Below are 10,249 nucleotides of genomic sequence, written 5' to 3' on the forward strand. Positions count from 1 at the left end.
TGTAAGAAGGAAGGGGATATGAGAAAATATACATATATCTCCTCATTTGTGCCAAAGAAATATAAGAAGAATAAACAAGAAACTACCATGACTGGCTATCTACTTGTTAAGGGGTTAGGGTGGGGAAGGAGTGAGCAACATTTTGCTTAGTGGATCATTTTGTATAGTTCCGACTCTTAGAAATGTGGCAATATTTTACATGCCCTCCCAAATGAGTAAATAAATAAATAAAAGTCAATTAGGCTGGGGGTGGAGAAAAGGTGACCCAATATGAAATGCAAGCAGTAAACATGAATCTAACTGTATTATAAATGGATAACATAACCACACTGAAGGGAATGGAGAAGAAAATAATGAACCTAACTCTGAAAAACGGTATTTTGACTGGATACTTTAAGGCAAAAGTCAAAAAGATCTATAGACAAATACTGTATACTCTTGTTGGAAAATCTACTTCCCATAAGCGTATGGGTTAGCCATTCTGTAACTGCTATTATGTGAGCTTTGTAAATAAGTAGGGTGGCCAACTCTTCCTGGTTTGCCCAGACTTTCCTGGATTTAAAACCAAAAATTCCAGGTCACCCATGCATCCCCTAATCCCTGTTCCTTAGTCTCAGGCAAACTGGAATGTTTGGTCACCCTACAGATAAGTGAATATATTTTAGATCATGAGAGTAAGACTTCTCACTCCTGGAGAGAAAGTTACAAATAAAAAATGGAGAAGGATAGAATGAAACTTGTGGTACCGAATTGGAATTGGAGGTGTCAATATAAACTCATGGTTTTTAATATATACTCAGATAGGTAGATACAAAAATAATATAAATGGATGTGTTTGTGTGAGCTTTACTGAGAAGATACTGATTCTGTGACTGGGGCAGTGAAAACAGACTATGCATCTGAAATATTTTTTGGTGTTTAAGAAATTAAGAAAGTGGCTGAAATTGCATGTAAAAAAAATGGCAGAGGAGCCATTCTGAAGGAGTGCTCCATTGCTAATGCTGAAAACAGTTTAAGCAACAAAATAAGTATTGCATTATAACTCCTGGAATAAAGTACATATCTATGAGTCTACACTGATATAAATAATTGAATAAATAAATGCGGGAGAAGGGGAGTGCAAGAGTAGTTCAGTGGTGGAATTCTTGCTTGGCCATGCAGAAGGTTTGATTCCCGATACATGCACTTCCCAAAAAACAAACAAGCAAACAAGCAAAACACAAACCAAACAAATAAAGATTCAACAAATGGTGCTGCAGTAATGGGATGCTCACATGGAAAAAGAATTAAATATGACCCCCACCATACAGCATACAAAAAAAGGAGGGGGGAGAAGGATAGCTTTTCTTTAGCAGAAGAATTCTAATTAATAAATATACAAAGTCTGAGAGAAATGCAAAATCACCATTAGGGAAACACCATAGTGATTATTTTTTTACACAAGATCCGCTGATAGATACTAAAATTAGTTGGCAAAAATTTGAGGTGAAGCAGAATGTTAGTATAGTATCAGAATATTAGCATACTCTCTCCCCAAGATATTTCTCAACTGCAAAGATGAAAACAGCAACTTCAGTGGAGAAACCTAAGCCAAGTGGTCGATGACAACGCCATCAGTGACAGGACACTGATATCATGAGCCCTGTGAAGCGATGAACTGACAAGGACAAAATATTACTTCTGAGGTTTTACTGCCAAAAAAGAAAAAGGATAACTTTGATATCATCATGAAAAAAAGTAGACAAACCCAAATTGAGAGAGATTCTATGAAATAACTGAGCAGCACTCATCAAAAGTATCAGGGTCTTGAAAGATAAAGAAGGACCAAGGAACTGTCGCTGATTGGAGACATGAAAACTAAAGGCAATGTGGGATCCAGGATTAGACCCTGGGACAAAAACAAAAAAATAACAGGACATTAGGTGAAAAATACGTGAAATTGGAATAAGATCTGTTGCTTAGGTAATAGTATTGTACCAACGTTAATTTCCTGGTTTTGATCATTGTATTATGGCTACTGTAAATTGTTAACACTAGAGAAAGCTAGGTCAAGGTTGACATGTATTCTCTGTACTGATTTGGCAATTTTTCTGTAAGTCTAAAATTATTTCAAAGTAAAAAAGCTAAAACAAAACAATAAAAACAAAGTCACAGCCTTCCCCACTACAAACAGCCACTTCATAGATGCTTACCTGTTTACCCTTCCCTCTCCCAAGTTCCCCCCTCACTCCCCCTCCTAGGAGACTGTGTCTCCTTGACCCGAGTAAATTGCCTAGCACAATGCCTGACACATCAAGATGCTCCAGAATTTTTTTTTCTTTTATTTGCTTTTTTTGGTTGTTTCCTTTTTTATTTTTAGAATTTTTTTTAAACTAGTTTAGTCACTAGGCAACAATGTATGATTTTAAGGTGCTTGGGTAATGAGACGGTAGACTGTTTTCACCATGAAGATTGTCCTTTTAAAGCTGGCCTAAGTCAAAGTGGGACTCTATAAGCCTGGGCTTCCCGGGCTTTTGAGAGCTCTTGAAAATGATACTCTAAAACAGGAAATACACTTGTTCCTGTACGTGCACTTTTTAAATTTAATTTAATTTTACTTTTTTGCATGGGCAGGCATTGGGAAACAAACCCGGGTCTCCAGCATGGCAGATGAAAACTCTGCCTGCTAAGTCACGTGGCCTGCCTTGCAGGTGCACTCTTAGACAATGCCTTATAAAGTGTGGAGTTATGCAACTCTATTTTCCCTATGTCAATTCCCTACATGCACAGCAGGGAGTTGTAATCAGCTAGAGAGCAGCCGGGCACAATATCCATTTCTTATTCACCTCGACTCTCCTGTTTTTCCCCTTATCATGGTCCTCCATTGTTCAGTTCCCTGTTCCTATTCTTCTTTAATTCATTTAACTTCTGCACCCTTCATTCCCTCATCTGGAAAAATGGAGACGATAGTGTCTCAGAGCAAGACTGGGATGTGGATTAGAAAAATAAACACGTAAATAACTCTTACATAAACAACATATTAAAGCGTTAATAAATCTTCATTTCCTTGTCTTTCTTTTATTCTGTGTAACAGGGCCTGCTTGTCCCATTAACAATAGATATCAGGGTGTGGCATTAAATAATTTTTGATACAATCCCAAAACTAGAAATTAAATGTTCATTCTAAATGGTACTATTCCAAGATGTATTTTTTAAAAAGCGTCTAAGTGTGTAATTCACAATGATTAAAGTGCTCCAATGAACTATAAAATCTATAATATATAAAAATACACACATTTAGTATTATAGATTTAATCAATAGGAAATATGCTACTAACAATAAGTTTCAACTAGATATTTCTTCAGTAGTTTTATTTGTCTTTCATTTGGGCATTTAAAGAGATGATTTGCACAATTCAGCTTTCTTAGAAAGTTGTTTGACTTTTTTTGGCTGATGTTTCTTTTGTTATTGATAACTTACTGCGTAGCGAATTGAGAGGTGTTCAATGACAATTTATTATGGATCAGGATAGTTAAGAAGATGGCAATATAAATTCAATTTTAAAAGATTAAGCCAACATTAATCTTCCTATTTAAAGCTTTAACAATCTGATAGTGGTGGCAAAGATTTACTGAGTACCTACAATCTCTTAGACGTCATTCTAAGTCTTTGCCTGCATTAGCACATTTTTTTTGGGGGGGGAGGATGGTTCAGGAATCAAACTCAGGTCTCACATGGAAGGCAAGCATGCTACCACTGAACCAGCCATGCACCCCTGCATTAGCAAATTTAATTCTCCCCTACAACCTATGATAACTGCTAATGGTTCTATATCATGGATTATGTGCAAGAAACCGTTTAAGAACTTTAAATGTATTAAGCCTCACAGCGGGTGTGTGATGAAGGTACAATTGCTAGTCCTTTTATTGAGAGGATAAAAGTGAAGCTGAGTGACTTGCTTAAGACTACAATGCTCAACATTAAGCAAAATCAACGTAGTGGGGAAAAATATATGTTGTTCTAGCACTTTTCTTTATGTCTGACTGTCACAGGCCCTATTTGATCTTGTGGTCTGGCAACAAAAGAACACTTCATATTGCATTAAAAGCCCTAACAACAGATACAGTAGACCATTAAAAGGGACTTTAAAACACCATCGCAGAATTGCTAAAATGATCATAATATCCTTGAATATGCTTGGTCTGTATTTCCAACATTTTGCAGAACACTCTCTTTTTTGTCTTTTGATATTTTTGCATGTGTATCTGTGAGTGTGCATGCATTATGCAAACTGGATGTAGCCATCTTGCAATCAAAAGGGGAGTTAGCCGACACACAAGGATAGCAGAAGGTAAAGAATCTGGGTCTTTGATGATACAATAAAGCAGTTCAACTAATCAATCCTGAAGTCACCAGACCTCTGTCATATAAGACAATAACCTTACTGTGTTACCAATTTTCAGTTTGGGTTTGTTACTTGGAACCAAAAACATCTTAACAGATATAGATACTTTAACTATACTCATAATTCCTCCATATTTCTGTTTCTACTGCAAGTTTCTTATCTTGGTACACCCTTCAGAGATAGACATATGCAGAACACACACACGCACACACACAAAGAGGTCTCACTATGAATCAGTGCAGTAATAATCAATCCCCAAATTCCAGTGGCTTAAAACGGTCAGTTATTTGCCATCCATGCCTTGTCCATGTCCATTGTGAGTTGGCTTTGAGTCATACTTCCTCTGGGACCAAGACTGACAGAGAACACTGTGGGTCACTGTGGCAGGAGGACAACAGAGGTTCAGAGGATTTCATACTGACAACTGAATACTCTGGTACATAAGTGACACACACCATTTCCTCTTAAAACTCAGTGGCCAGAACTTGTCACACAGCCTTGCCCAACCAGAGGAGGGCCAAGAAATGCAGTACTACCATGTGCCCAGGGTAGAAGGAAAACCGGAGCAGCACTAATGACTGCTAAACTTTACTAGGTATTGGAGCTTGTAAATAGGGCAACTCATCTGGACAGGGGAGTATGGGACGGGAGATACAAATGTGAAAAAGGGATTTTTTGTTGTTGTTGTTAACATTTGGCTTTTGTTAAACTTTTAAAACTCAAAAAGTAAAAATAACACACCTAGAAAAGCACGTGAATCATAAATGTATAGCTCAATGAATTATCACAAAGTGAACTTATTTCTATAATTATTCCTCAGATCAAGATTCTAAGCACCTCCAGTACCACTGAAACCCATCTTGTCACTTCCAATTTCTACCTTCACACTTCTTCCTAAAGTTATCCTGACTTTTAATCCCATATGTTACAAATTAAGAAATGACTATTTACACACTTTCCACAGGGAAAGCTGAAAATACTGTCCCCTTGGGGTTTTTCTAAACCCAGTAGAGAATGAATAGGCTGTAATTAGTGAACTCATAGTGGGTAAAGAGCAGGTCTGGGCTCCTACGGTTGAATAAGAGGGAAGTAGCCAGACTCAGGGAGAAAGGGTTTCTGACACTTGGAGAATAGAAGGTTTTACAAGTGAAGAAGATGGTACCTACCCCCATGGACCCCTCAGGAAGGTATCAGGCCCTCCATTGATGTGGCGTCTGGTTGCCTGGGATGAATCATTGAACATCTTGACCTTGGAGCCTCCTGGCCCAGTCCATGGCAGACTGGAATGCAGCATCCCTGTAGCAATTATAACCAAAGATATAGAGGACCAGACTCAACACCAATACTGTGAAACTAAAGAACGGGAAGTGACAGCAACTAGGGCAGACTAAGGGCCAGGTTTGGATCCACTTCATTTCCTAGTGAAGCCTCAGGGTTCCTATTCTATACAATGGGCAGGTGATGGTCATGATAGTATTATCCCAATAATGACTGTTTTTGGATGTTTCCCTACTCACAGAAGCTTAAAAACAACCAAAACAACCAAAATCATGCTGTTCCTAGGCCCTGGATTTGTGGAACAAATTTAAGTGGGGCCACGTTTAGCCTGAGCAGAAAAAACTGCTGCAGTTTATCGGTGATGTCTATCATGGGTGGATCAAAATCTGTGTTACATATTTGTCGACCTCGCCCTGGAGTTTGGTAAAATCATGTCTTCTCCCTTTTGTGGGACAGGAGAAGAAATACAGGTATGGGAAGGGCTTCTTTGCTGCTATTATCAGAGCATGCAGCGTAGTTATTCCATCCTCCCCCCAACAGATGGCTGGGAATGCATACCCGTCCTCACAATGCAGTTTCATCTCCCTTTACGCTGCTCAGGACCCAGTCTTACCTAAAGCAGGAGAGCAGAAGGTCGGCACTGCAGTTCTTTCTGCACATCTGAAAGCCAAGTGCTCATACCAGTTCCGCATGTGTACACCTGCCCTAACGTAAACTGGGATACAGAATGAGTGCCTCAGGCAGGGTTCAACAACCCACATTGCTTCAAGTCAACCGGGTGAGGGACAACATGTGTTCACATGCTACAAAACGTGAGCGCCACCATGACACCTTTCAACTCTCGCGAGAGAATATCCTTGTGGGCTCACCAACCGGAACTACATGAGAGGAATTCTGGGTAAGGTAGTTCGGCTTAGACAATTGGGCACATTTCAAAATGCTCCCAGTAAGCCTTGAGTGTAGTCCCGCTGAGGCTGCTGGTTTCCAGGCCCTGGACTGTGGCCTACTTGTCAAGAAGTGAGTTGAACTTTAAAACGAAACTGAGTCTTCTCTTGGCCTGTCCCTATTTATGTTAGTCCAAGTCCTCCGAAAAACAGACACCACAATTGGCGAACGATGCAAGAAATGTATTAGGGGCAATGCCTGTGAAAGAAAATGGGAAGGAAGTTAGGAGAGGCTGTAAGAGTCATCAGGCCGTGATGCAAGTCTGACCCCACTGAAGGAAGAAAGGAAGGTTGGGGTGGAAGTAACTTAGAATGCTGTGTGGTTGTAAGGAAAATTTGGCAAAGCTGCCTGCCAAAATACGCATTTCCCAGGCACGGGCTTGCATGGGTATTCCCGCTGCTTCTGGTTGGCTGGGAGCAGCTCGTGGGAAGCGTGGCTTGCATGAAAACGTACTGTGGAGTGCGGATCACAGCAGTTGGGGCCCTCGGCCAATTGCACTCCTGGCAATAGGAGATCCGAGGGCGCCTTCTCAGGGCCTCATTCTTATTTCTTGCTCTCGATCTCAGACTCGGTCTGGGTTCCCGCTTTCGGAGTGTGAGAAGTAGATTGGGGCCAGGAGTCTTCTTGCCGGTACCTCTTTTGTGCAAGGACTGGTTTCATTTTCTTCTTCAACCGAAAGCTTTGCCAAGCTATTTATATAGTGGGGAAATTTGGAGGTGAAAACTGTTCCAGGATGTCCAAATGCAGGAGGGTGGAGTAGCTGCTTTGACCACACAATTGGTTTAACCCTAGGGCATTTCATAAAAGTGTTTGACTGAATGTTAAACAGACCTTGTTAGTTACTGCACATTTCTTAAGGAAAAAAAAAAAAAAAAAAAAAACCAGAACCAGTGAAGTTTTCTGCTGTGAAGGGGAAAGTATGTGATTTGTTAGAGACAGGAATTTGGAAAATACAGGTTGAGGCATTTTCTACAGTCTTTTACTGCTATTCTCTTGAGGAATCAAGTGTAAGCATCTGTAACAAATGAATGTAATGAAATGGAAATAATCTCTGCCTAGGCAATGGAAAGTTAAGGACTCATAAAATTAACTTCTAGAAGGCAAGTCTTGTTTTTCTGAAGCTGTGCAACATGTAGTTCTTGTCATGAAGTTATTTGCTCTTTGGTGGTGATTCCATTGAATGTTGAGCTTTCTTTCCAGAATTGCGTAAGAGCAAAAAGAAATACACTCGCCTTGTTCTTAGGCGGGGGAAAGGGGTGGAGTGAAATAAGGCAGGGCCTTTACCACAACCTGTTATTACTAGATTGTGTTTATAGAAACAAACTCCACTACTTTACAAATCTACTTTTTCTCTAATGCTCACTGGAGATTTTTCTTATCAAGCATAGCATCACATTATGATTACTTACCTATGGAAAGAAGGGAGTGAAGCTGCTCTACTGACCTTAGTTCTCAACTTCCTGACCTTTGGGTCAAATTATACACTTTAATGAATATTCGTATCTTTTTTTGTTTTTCGTTAAACCTGGAACTGATCTGCTAGATCATTATAGTCTGTGCTGATATGTAATAAATATTTGAAAGGATTGCCTAAGAATGATTTCCTTTCCACACTACCTGCCTAACAGGGAAGACAGAGGCAAATTGTCTTTCTTGTTAAACCGCTGACAACAGGAACAACAGTTCTTTCTGATTCAAATTCCCTAGAGAGCTTTCCTTTCTGCAAGTTTACAGATGGATAAACCTCATATGCTAATTAGGATCCATCAACCTCCTAATCAGCTCACATGGTACTAAAAAGCAACCCCTTTATTAGTAGTTTCTGGCTAGGGCACTCACTGTCTGCAAGAAACTGTTTTCTCCTAATTTAGAGCTGTCTCTTGGGTTTACAGATGTTTGCAGGAGATTGGTAAACAGTCTGTTCTAACACATTGTAGTTACTGGCAGCTTTACATCAGAATCTGCACCAGGTCTAAAACTAGGAAATGAATTGAGTACATCTCCCAGACAGGGTGCTGCACTGGTGCAGCTGCATCAGGGCCTGGGACATGAAAGCACTGAAAAATATCCTGGGAGCCTCAAACTTGGGTTACTTGGGAAACAAGCCCTTATGTCTTTTCTACTAAGAGTGATATCCCTCTTTACTGGGTCGGTGATCTTTGTCTCTTGAGCATCATTCCCTTAATGAGGCCCATCAATTTTGCCTGTAGAAAGTCTCTTGTAGCTGCCTCTTTCTCTCCTTTACCATCCTACATTCAGGGTTTATATTTAGTAAGCTCATATTCGTAAAGCCATCCCAGCTGACAAATAGCGACTCTCCCAGGCCTGCAAGTGCTTTCCCCACTCCACCTAAGACCTTGACTTCTCACCTGGGACCCGGCACAATTAGGGGTGACTAACGGACCATCAGGTAAGCGCCACAACTTAAGGACTTATCAGCTCTGCCTAAGTCCTCATCACCTGTGGTAGGCTGAAAATGTCATCTAGAGATATCAGGCCCTAATCCCTGAAACCCATGGATATTACTTAATATGACAAAATATGTGCTCAAATTAAGGAACTTGAGATGGGGAGATTATCTTGGTTTATCTTGGTGGGCCTTAAATGCAATTACATGTGAAAGAGGCAGAGGGAGATTTGCCATAGGCAGAAGAGGAGGCCATATAACCATGGAGGCAGAGATTGATATGGCCACAAGCCAGTGAATGCCAGCAACTACTAGAAACTGCAAGAGGCAAGGAATGTCTTCTCCCCTACAGCTTCCAAAGGAAGCCCAGCCCCATCAACATCTTGATTTTGGCCTAGTGTTACTGATTTTGGACTCCTGACCTCCAGAACTGTGAGAGATAATAAATTTCTGTTGTTTTGAGCTTTCAATTTTGTAGTAATTTGTTATAATAGCATAGGAAACTAATACAGCCTCTTACCTGAGCCACATCAGCCTTGTGGGTGGCTTCTTGGACTCCAGTTCTCTCCTAACTAATCCACCCTGCACATTTAATTTTCCTTAACTCCTCTGTATGGGTTCCAAAACTTTCTATAATCTGGCTCACTCTCTTACCAGCACAGCTTTAGTTTCCATTAATAGTAATAATAGTAACATCAAGCACTTTGAGTGCTGTTGATGTGCTAAGCACTATGTCAAACACTATAGAAAGTGTGACAGTTACTGGACAAAGGCTGTGGATTCTTTTTGCCTGATGCACTCAATAATCAATTCCTGAGACACAGGGGTTTTAAAGGAGAAAGAGTTTATTATTATGTGCGTAGTAGGAGAGCAGATGGTCTATCAGCCCAAAATCTGTCTCCGTGAACTGCAGTAATTCTGTAGTTTTATTAGTGAAAAAGATGGGCAGGGTTTATGATAATGAGCACAGTGGCCCCAGATGATGTAATTAGAGGTGATCTAATTATTGAGCATGCACAGATGGATTACAGGCTTAGTCACAGAATATGTGTAAGAAAATGACAAAGAGGTATAGGTGACTTATAGGTTAAAGCCTAAGCTACTGTGTATGTCAGGTGGGCCTATTTTGGTTAGATCAGTCTCTTGCTATTTTTGGGATTTGGGATGGGTTAGTTCCGGGCTGATCCAAGATCCTTCACTAATAAACGTTAGAGGCTGTCTTTAGTGATTACAA

General features: G+C 40.2%; 1 long non-coding RNA gene across 3 annotated transcripts in view; it reads right to left on the bottom strand.

Annotated features, from left to right (window-relative positions):
• The window catches only part of LOC143669362 (uncharacterized), a 17,509-nt gene extending 7,769 nt beyond the window's left edge, over positions 1-9,740 (bottom strand). Inside the window, exons 1-2 of one of the 3 annotated variants that reach the window (XR_013168881.1) lie at positions 9,536-9,740; positions 5,552-5,681 (exon numbers count right to left, since the gene is read on the bottom strand). This is a non-coding gene — a long non-coding RNA (uncharacterized LOC143669362). Of the gene's footprint in view, positions 1-5,551; positions 5,682-6,221; positions 6,872-9,535 lie in introns of those variants that run through there. The other 2 variants (XR_013168878.1, XR_013168879.1) reach the window with 2 other exon arrangements.
• Between the last annotated feature and the right edge of the window lie 509 nt (positions 9,741-10,249).

Source organism: Tamandua tetradactyla, chromosome 25 (assembly GCF_023851605.1).
Source record: "Tamandua tetradactyla isolate mTamTet1 chromosome 25, mTamTet1.pri, whole genome shotgun sequence".
Lineage (NCBI taxonomy): Eukaryota > Metazoa > Chordata > Mammalia > Pilosa > Myrmecophagidae > Tamandua > Tamandua tetradactyla.